Here is a 10,057-nt window from a genome sequence, read left to right as displayed (position 1 = left end):
CCACCATGAGCTTAGAGTCTAGAGGGGGAGACAGATATTAATGTAAAATAATAAATTGTGTATATGTACTTAAGTGCTGTTTGGCTGAGGGGAGGTTGGAGGATGAATAAAGGGGTCAGGATTTGGGCAAACCCAATAAACTGGGTTTGAGTTGGGTATATGGAGAGGAAGACATGAAGGGCAAAGGATAAATGAAAATTTTCCTCCCCTTGGGACCTTGAACTGTGTATAGCCTGCCACCTCTTCCACAAGGAGCTCATTCATTTCTCTGACAGGTGTCCTTGCAGTTCTTGTTTTCCAAAGTTGCCAGTGGCAAGAAAAAATTCATCCTCTCTGAATGCACATGGAAATGGAAGGGAAACTTGATGCCCTAGAGGAAGTGCATTGGGAGTTAATGGACAAGGACAGAAATGCAGAAAGAGAGGATTTTCCATTCTTTTGGGGGCTATTTTCTGGAAATTTCCTTTCAGTTCATTGCCTCTTTTGGTGGAATACTTAGAATTGACCATTCTGTGACCTTTTCTAAGAAGACAGTAAAAAAAGAAAAATCCTCATAATAAAACACACCCTGTTGGTAGTATCTAGTTTCTGAGATTGTCAGAGAATGTGCTGGCTTTGCTGAATTTGCCATTTTTCAGTGGCCACGTCAATAAGGTAGAGTTATTATAGGTACTGGATGCTCAAATGGGTTCAGTGTTCTACTCCACTGGTAACAGAAATGAATCATGAAGTAACGGTCAGTTCAATTCCAAGAACAATATAATGGTAAACATTTCTATTCCAACTGGATTGTTAGTTCCTTGTGAGAAGGGGTCGTTTCTAACAACTCTATTGGATTGTAGGTTATGGGTTCTAATCCTGGCTCCTCCATTTGTCTGTTGTGTGACCTTAGGTGAGTCACTTAACTTCTCTGGGCCTCAGAGTCCTCATCTTTGATTGAGACCTTTAGCTCCAACAATGGGACAGGAACTATGTCCCACCTGATTTGCTTGTATCCACCCCAGGGGTTAGTACAGTGGCTGGCACATAGTAAGCATTTAAGTAAGCATTTAACAAATACTTCCTCACTGGATTACTGCATCAGTATCTTTTCTGATCTCCCAACCTCCTGTCTCTCCCTGCTTCAGTCTATACTTGACTCTGCTGCCCAGATTATCCCTGCAAATCTTCGCTACTGCCCCACAGAGACCTCCGCTCTCTCGATCCCATCCGTCTTTCCAATAGCATCTCGCCTCACCTTGCCGCCCTGTCCTCTCTTCCCACTCTCGACGAGCGGGTCTCCGCTCTCAACTCCACCCTCTCTACTCATCTCGACTCTCTCGCCCCCCTTTCCCTCTGCCGCTCTCGCTCCACTAACCCACAGGCCTGGATCACCTCCTCCGTCCGCCTCCTACGCTCCTATGCTCGAGCTGCTGAGCGCTGCTGGCGAAAGTCCAAGCACCAAGCCGACCTCACACACTTCAAATTTATCCTTTCCTGCCTTAACTCTGCCCTCTCCTCCGCCAGGCAAAGCTTCTTCTCCTCCCTCATCGACACCCATGCCCGTCACCCCCGCCAATTGTTCCGGACCTTTAACTCTCTCCTTAGGCCCCCTGTTCCTCCCCCTCCCCCATCTCTCACCCCCAATGATCTGGCCACCTATTTCCTCACGAAAAATCAACACGATCAGGTCTGAGCTCCCCAAAGTCACCCCTCCGCCTCTCCCCTCCCCCCCAACAACCCCCTCCCCCTACTTTCCCATCCTTCCCTGCAGTATCCTCAGAGGAGATCTCCTCACTCCTCGCAAGTGCCACCCCCTCCACCTGCGCCTCGGACCCCATTCCCTCTCACCTTCTTAAAACCATCGCCCCTGCCCTCCTCCCTTCCTTAACTTCTATTTTTAACCACTCAATCTCCAAGGGCTCCTTCCCCTCTGCCTTCAAACATGCCCACGTCTCCCCCATCCTAAAAAAACCCGCTCTTGACCCCACTTCCCCCTCCAGTTATCGTCCTATCTCCCTACTACCCTTCCTTTCCAAAATCTTAGAACGAGTCGTCTACAATCGATGCCTAGAATTCCTTAACTCCCATTCTCTCCTAGACCCCCTCCAATCTGGCTTCCGTCCCCTCCACTCTACCGAGACTGCTCTCTCTAAGGTCACCCATGACCTCCTTCTTGCCAAATCCAATGGCTCCTACTCCATTCTGATCCTCCTTGACCTCTCTGCTGCCTTTGACACTGTCGACCATCCCCTCCTCCTCCATACCTTATCTCACCTTGGCTTCACGGACTCTGTCCTCTCCTGGTTCTCCTCTTACCTCTCTGGCCGATCATTCTCGGTCTCCTACGCTGGAGCCTCCTCCCCCTCCCATCCTTTAACTGTTGGAGTTCCTCAAGGGTCAGTTCTTGGCCCTCTTCTGTTCTCCATTTACACTCACTCCCTCGGTGAACTCATCCGCTCTCACGGCTTTGACTACCATCTCTACGCAGATGACACGCAGATCTACATCTCCGCCCCTGTCCTCTCCCCCTCCCTTCAGGCTCGCATCTCCTCCTGCCTCCAGGACGTCTCCACCTGGATGTCGGCCCGCCACCTAAAACTCAACATGAGCAAGACTGAGCTCCTCATCTTCCCTCCCAAGCCCGGTCCGCTCCCAGACTTCTCCATCACCGTGGATGGCACGACCATCCTTCCCGTCCCGCAGGCCCGCAATCTCGGTGTCATCCTTGACTCGTCCCTCTCGTTCACCCCACACATCCTATCCGTTACCAAGACCTGCCGGTTTCACCTCTACAATATTGCCAAGATCCGCCCTTTCCTCTCCACCCAAACGGCTACCTTACTATTATGGGCTCTCGTTATATCCCGGCTAGACTACTGTGTCAGCCTTCTCTCTGATCTCCCTTCCTCCTCTCTCGCCCCGCTCCGGTCTATTCTTCACTCCGCTGCCCGGCTCATCTTCCTGCAGAAACGATCTGGGCATGTCACTCCCCTTCTTAAACAACTCCAGTGGTTGCCTATCGACCTCTGCTCCAAACAAAAACTCCTCACTCTAGGCTTCAAGGCTCTCCATCACCTTGCCCCTTCCTACCTCTCCTCCCTTCTCTCTTTCTACCGCCCACCCCGCACGCTCCGCTCCTCTGCTGCCCACCTCCTCGCCGTCCCTCGGTCTCGCCTATCCCGCCGTCGACCCCTGGGTCACGTCCTCCCGCGGTCCTGGAACGCCCTCCCTCCTCACCTCCGCCAAACTGATTCTCTTTCCCTCTTCAAAACCTTACTTAAAAATCACCTCCTCCAAGAGGCGTTCCCAGACTGAGCTCCTCTTCTCCCTCTACTCCCTCTGCCATCCCCCCTTTACCTCTCCGCAGCTAAAGCCTCATTTTCCCCTTTTCCCTCTGCTCCTCCACCTCTCCCTTCCCATCTCCACAGCACTGTACTCGTCCGCTCAACTGTATATATTTTCGTTACCCTATTTATTTTGTTTATGAATTGTACATCGCCTTGATTCTATTTAGTTGCCATTGTTTTTACGAGATGTTCTTCTCCTTGACGCTGTTTAGTGCCATTGTTCTTGTCTGTCCGTCTCCCCCGATTAGACTGTAAGCCCGTCAAACGGCAGGGACTGTCTCTATCTGTTGCCGACTTGTTCATCCCAAGTGCTTAGTACAGTGCTCTGCACATAGTAAGCGCTCAATAAATACTATTGAATGAATGAATCTTTCTACAGAAATGTTCTGCGCATGTCACCACCACCCCCACACACCTCAAAAATCTCCAGGTGTTGCCTATCAACCTCCATATCAAATCTACGTCTCCTCCCCTGTTCTCTCCCCCTCCCTCCAGGCTCGTATCTCCTCCTGCCTTCAGGACATCTCACCTGGATGTCTACCCGCCACCTAAAACTCAACATGTCCAAGACTGAGCTCCTATCTTCCCTCCCAAACCCTGTCCTCTTCCTGACTTGCCTGTCACTGTGGATGGCACGAGCATCCTTCCTGCCTCAGAGGCCCGCAACCTTGGTGTCATCCTTGACTCAGCTCTCTCATTCAACCCACATATCCAATCCGTCACCAAAACCTTCCAGTCTCACCTTTACAGTACTGCCAAGATCCGCCCTTTCCTCTCCATCCAAACTGCTACATTGCTGGTACAAGCTCTCATAACATCCCAACTGGATTACTGCATCAGCCTCCTCTCTGATCTCCCAACCTCCTGTCTCTCCCCCTTCCAGTCTATTCTTCATTCCACTGCCTGGATCATCTTTTTTCAGAAACGCTCTGGGCATGTCACTCCCCTCCTCAAAAACCTCCAGTGGTTGTCTGTCAACCTTCACATGAAACAAAAGCTCCTCATTCTTGGCTTCAAAGCCCTCCATCACCCAGCCCCCTCCTACCTCACCTCCCTTCTCTCATTCTACAGCCCACCCTGAACACTCTGTTCCTCTGCTGTTAACCTCCTCACAGTCCCTCATTTGTGCCTGTCCCACTGTCGAACCCTGGCCCACATCCTACCTCTGATTTTGAATGTCCTCCCTCTTCACATTCACCAACTAACTCTCTTCCCCTCTTCAAAGCCCTACTGAGAGTTCACCTCCTCCAGGAGGCCTTCCCAGACTGAGCCCTTCCTTTCCCTCTGCTCTGCCTTCCCTCCCCATTCCCCATACTCCCTCTCTCTGCTCTTTCCCCTTCTCTGCCCCACAGCACTTATGCCTATTTGTATATAATATTTATTACTCTATTTTGTTAATGATGTGTATATATTTATTATTCTATTTGTCTTGATGATATTTATGCCAGACTACTTGTGTTTTTTTCTGTTTTGTTTTGCTGTCTGTCTCCCTGGTTCAGACTGTGAACCCTTTGTTGGGCAGGGATTATCTCTATCTGTTGCCAAATTGTACATTCCAAGAGCTTAGTACACTGCTCTGCACATAGTAAGTGCTCAATAAATACAATTGAATGAATGAATTCACCTATTCATATTTCCATGTAACCATAGGTACCAAGTGTTTCTTTGTTCTTCCTCCTACTCCCTTTGTATACCCTTTGTTTCTGCTTATCTCCCCCAATTAGACCATTAGTTCCTCCTGATAAGTATCCAGAACTTGGACTTTTATCCTATTTTAAAAATTATGGTATTTGTTAAACTGTTACTATGTGCCAGGCACTGTACTAAGCACTGGGGTAGATACAAGCTAATCAGGTTGTCTTGTTTTATGCCGTGGAGTTGTCTCCGACCCATAGTGATGCCATGGACATATCTCTCCCAGAACGCCCCACCTCCATCTGCATTTATTCTGGTAGTGGATCCAGAGAGTTTCTTGGTAAAAATACAGAATTGATTTACCATTGTCTCCTTCAGCGCAGTCACCATGAGTCTCCATCCTTGACTGTCCCACGCCGCTGCTGCCCAGCACAGGTGAGTTTTGACTTGTAGCAGAGTGCCTTCCACTTGCTAGCCACTGCCCAAACTAGGAATGGAATGGATATGCCTCTGCTTGACCCTTCCTCCTGTAGTTGAGACTGGTAGAGGACTGGAAACTCTCCAGGTGTGACCCTGAAAAGGAACTAATCAGGTTAGGCATAGTCAGTGTCCCATGTGAGGCTCACAGTATTCAATTCTATTTTTCAGATGAGGGAACTGAAGCCCAGAGAAGTGAAGTGGCTTACCCAGGGTCACACAGCAGACAAGTCACAGAGCTGGGATTAGAAACCAGGTCCTTTTGACTCTTGGGCCTGTGCTCTACGCAGTAGACCATGCAGCTTCCACTAGGAATCTTTCAAACTGTACCCTGGACCAGGCTTTGGCTGAGTAAAGCTCAGGTTTATCTTACCAGGCTCTCATTTGTTCTGTCTCCCTTTAAGAACAGTTGGAGACCTTAGTCTCCCCTTTCTCCCCCACTTTGTTGTTCCTCTGTTGATTCCTTGTATGTCTGGATCTCTGCTGCTGCTGCTGCCTGCATCAGCTGGAGGCTTTGTTAACCACAGTGCAAATTAGACTCATCCTCTTTTCCATCAAAGCCTGCCTTCCTTTGGCAGGAGTAGAAAGGGCCAAGGAACAGAGCTGAAGTTTGATTGATCGCATCCTCCCGCTTAGAGGAATAGAAATTAATGAGGCTTTACTGTGTTTTTGTTTCAAGTCCAGTGTTGTAGGAAAGAGCATTACTTTGATTTGAATCAATCAATCATCAATAGTTATGGAGTGCTTACCATGTTTAGAACACTGTTCTATGCACTGCATTAATGCAAGTTAATCAGATCGGACACAGTCCCTGTCCCACCTGTAGCTCACACTCTATATAGAAGAAGCAGCATGGTTCAGTGGGAAGAGTACGGGCTGGGGAGTCAGAGGTCATGGGTTCAAATCCCTGCTACACCACTTGTCAGCTATGTGACTTTGGGCAAGTCATTTAACTTCTCTGTGCTTCAGTTAACTCATCTGTAAAATGGGCATTAAAACAGTGAGCCCCACATGGGACAATCTGATTACCTTGTATCCTCTCCAGCACTTAGAACAGTGCTTTGCACATAGTAAGTGCTTAACAAATACCATCATTATTATATAGGAGGGAGAACAGGCACTGAATCCCCATTTCACAGAGGAGGGAACTAAGGCCTCCTTAGGTCAATCATATTTACTGAGTGTTTTCTGTGTGCCGAGCACTTTACTAAACATTTTGGAGAGTACAATATAACAGAGTTGGTAATCATGTTCCCTGCCCACAACGAGCAAACCCAGTTTCTCAGCGTTGGGCAATCTATCTTGCCAATTCATGTTGAACATGGAGAGAATACAGTGCTGATGAAACTGCTCAAGAATTCTGTTGCGACACTGCTGAGTACCAGCATAGTGTAGTGGATACAGTATGGGTCGGGGAGTCTAATCCTGGGTTCTAATTCTGGCTCCACCACTGGTCTGCCATATGACCTTGGGCAAATCACTTCACTTCTCTGGGCCTCAGTTATCTCATCTATAAAATGGGGATTGAGATTGTGAGCCCCATGTGGGACAGGGATTATGTCCAATACTATTATGTTATATCTACCCCAAAGCTTAGTATAATGCCTGGCACATAGTAAGCACTTAACATATACCATAATTATTAATTGTCCTTAATATTATCTTTCCAGAAGCTCCAGACTCATAAGGTCTGGAGAGCTGAGGTGTGATATGCCACTTTGGTGCCACACACTATCTCCCACAGGATGACTTTCTCAGTTACCTTTCCCACTTCTTTGTTTGGCTAAAAACATTCATTCATTCATTCAGTCATATTTATTTAGAGCTGACTGTGTACAGAGCACTGACTAAGCACTTGGAAAATACAATTCAACAATAGAGACAATCTCTGCCCACAGTGTGCTTACAGTCTAGAAGTGGGGCGACAGACATCAAAATAAGTAAACAGGCATCAATAGCATCAATATAAATAAATAAAATTTTAAGATATATGCACATCAAAACAAGTAAACAGGAATTAATATAAATAAATAGAATTATAAATATGTACATATACACACAAGTGCTCTGGGGCAGGGCATTAGAGCAAAGGGAGAAAATCGGGGTTATGAGGAGTGGAGGAGGAGCTGAGGAAAAGGGGGGCTTAATCTGGGAAGGCCTCTTGGAGGAGGTGAGCCTTCAGTAGGTTCCGTCCCCTCCACTCTACCGAGACTGCTCTCTCTGAGGTCACCCATGACCTCCTTCTTGCCAAATCCAATGGCTTCTACTCCATTCTGATCCTCCTTGACCTCTCTGCTGCCTTTGACACTGTCGACCATCCCCTCCTCCTCCATACCTTATCTCACCTTGGCTTCACGGACTCTGTCCTCTCCTGGTTCTCCTCTTACCTCTCTGGCCGATCATTCTCGGTCTCCTTCGCTGGAGCCTCCTCCCCCTCCCATCCTTTAACTGTTGGAGTTCCTCAAGGGTCAGTTCTTGGCCCTCTTCTGTTCTCCATTTACACTCACTCCCTCGGTGAACTCATCCGCTCTCACGGCTTTGACTACCATCTCTACGCAGATGACACGCAGATCTACATCTCCGCCCCTGTCCTCTCCCCCTCCCTTCAGGCTCGCATCTCCTCCTGCCTCCGGGACATCTCCACCTGGATGTCGGCCCGCCACCTAAAACTCAACATGAGCAAGACTGAGCTCCTCATCTTCCCTCCCAAACCCGGTCCTCTCCCAGACTTCTCTATCACCGTGGATGGCACGACCATCCTTCCCGTCTCTCAGGCCCGCAATCTCGGTGTCATCCTTGACTCGTCCCTCTCGTTCACCCCACACATCCTATCCGTTACCAAGACCTGCCGGTTTCACCTCTACAATATCGCCAAGATCCGCCCTTTCCTCTCCACCCAAACAGCTACCTTACTATTACGGGCTCTCGTTATATCCCGGCTAGACTACTGTGTCAGCCTTCTCTCTGACCTCCCTTCCTCCTCTCTCGCCCCGCTCCGGTCTATTCTTCACTCCGCTGCCCGGCTCATCTTCCTGCAGAAACGATCTGGGCATGTCACTCCCCTTCTTAAACAACTCCAGTGGTTGCCTATCGACCTCCGCTCCAAACAAAAACTCCTCACTCTAGGCTTCAAGGCTCTCCATCACCTTGCCCCTTCCTACCTCTCCTCCCTTCTCTCTTTCTACCGCCCACCCCGCACGCTCCGCTCCTCTGCCGCCCACCTCCTCACCGTCCCTCAGTCTCGCCTATCCCGCCGTCGACCCCTGGGTCACGTCCTCCCGCGGTCCTGGAACGCCCTCCCTCCTCACCTCCGCCAAACTGATTCTCTTTCCCTCTTCAAAACCCTACTTAAAAATCACCTCCTCCAAGAGGCGTTCCCAGACTGAGCTCCTCTTCCCCCTCTACTCCCTCTGCCATCCCCCCTTTACCTCTCCGCAGCTAAAGCCTCATTTTCCCCTTTTCCCTCTGCTCCTCCACCTCTCCCTTCCCATCCCCACAGCACTGTACTCGTCCGCTCAACTGTATATATTTTCGTTACCCTGTTTATTTTGTTAATGAATTGTACATTGCCTTGATTCTATTTAGTTGCCATTGTTTTTACGAGATGTTCTTCCCCTTGACGCTGTTTAGTGCCATTGTTCTTGTCTGTCCGTCTCCCCCGATTAGACTGTAAGCCCGTCAAACGGCAGGAACTGTCTCTATCTGTTGTCGACTTGTTCATCCCAAGTGCTTAGTACAGTGCTCTGCACATAGTAAGCGCTCAATAAATACTATTGAATGAATGAATGAATGAATGACTTTGAAGAAGGGAAATGTGATTGTTTGGCGGATTTGAGGAGGGAGGGCATTCCAGGCCAGAGGTAAGACGTGGGCCAGGGGTCGACAGCGGGACAGGTGAGAATGAGGCACAGTGAGAAGGTGAGCACCAGAGGAGTGGAGTGTGTGGGCTGGGATATAGAAGGAGAGAAGGGAGGTGAGGAAGGAGGCAGCAAGGTAATGGAGAGCTTTGACGCCAATAGTGAGAAATGTTTGCTTCATGCAAAGGTTGAAAGGCAACCATTGGAGAATTTTGAAGAGGGTGGTGACATGCCCAGAACGTTTCTGTAGAAAGATCATTCAATCATTAGTATTTATTGAGCGCTTACTATGTGCAGAGCACTGTACTAAGCCCTTGGAATGTACAGTTTGACAACAGATAGAGACAATGAATGATGGGCTCACAGTCTAAACAGGGGAGACAGACAGCAAAGCAAAACAGAACAAAGCAAAAACAAGACAACATCATCAAGATAAATAGAATCAAGGGGATGTACACCTCATTAACGAAATAAATAAGGTATAAATAATATATACAAATGAGCACAGTGCTGAGGGGAGGGGAAGGGGAAAGGGGGAAGGGCAGAGGGTGGGGGGAGAAGGGGGGAGTGGGAGCAGAGGGAAAGAGGGGCTCAGTCTGGGAAGGCCTCTTGGAGGAGGTGAGCTCTCAGTAGGGCTTTGAAGAGGGGAAGAGAGTTAGTTTGGCGGATGTGAGGAGGGAGGACATTCCAGGACAGTGGCAGGACATGGGCCAGGGGTCAATGGTGGGATAGGTGTGAATGGGAGACAGTGAGGAGGTG

The 10,057-nt window shown here is 48.9% G+C and overlaps 1 non-coding gene across 1 annotated transcript; it reads right to left on the bottom strand.

Moving 5' to 3' along the window:
* Positions 1-5,409: 5,409 nt before the first annotated feature.
* LOC114811401 lies at positions 5,410-5,547 on the bottom strand. The gene has a single exon (XR_003759105.1). It is a non-coding gene; the product is annotated as a small nucleolar RNA SNORA7 (small nucleolar RNA).
* Between the last annotated feature and the right edge of the window lie 4,510 nt (positions 5,548-10,057).

Source organism: Ornithorhynchus anatinus, chromosome 4, assembly GCF_004115215.2.
Source record: "Ornithorhynchus anatinus isolate Pmale09 chromosome 4, mOrnAna1.pri.v4, whole genome shotgun sequence".
NCBI classification, from domain to species: domain Eukaryota; kingdom Metazoa; phylum Chordata; class Mammalia; order Monotremata; family Ornithorhynchidae; genus Ornithorhynchus; species Ornithorhynchus anatinus.
This window is presented reverse-complemented; position numbering and strand designations above follow the sequence as displayed.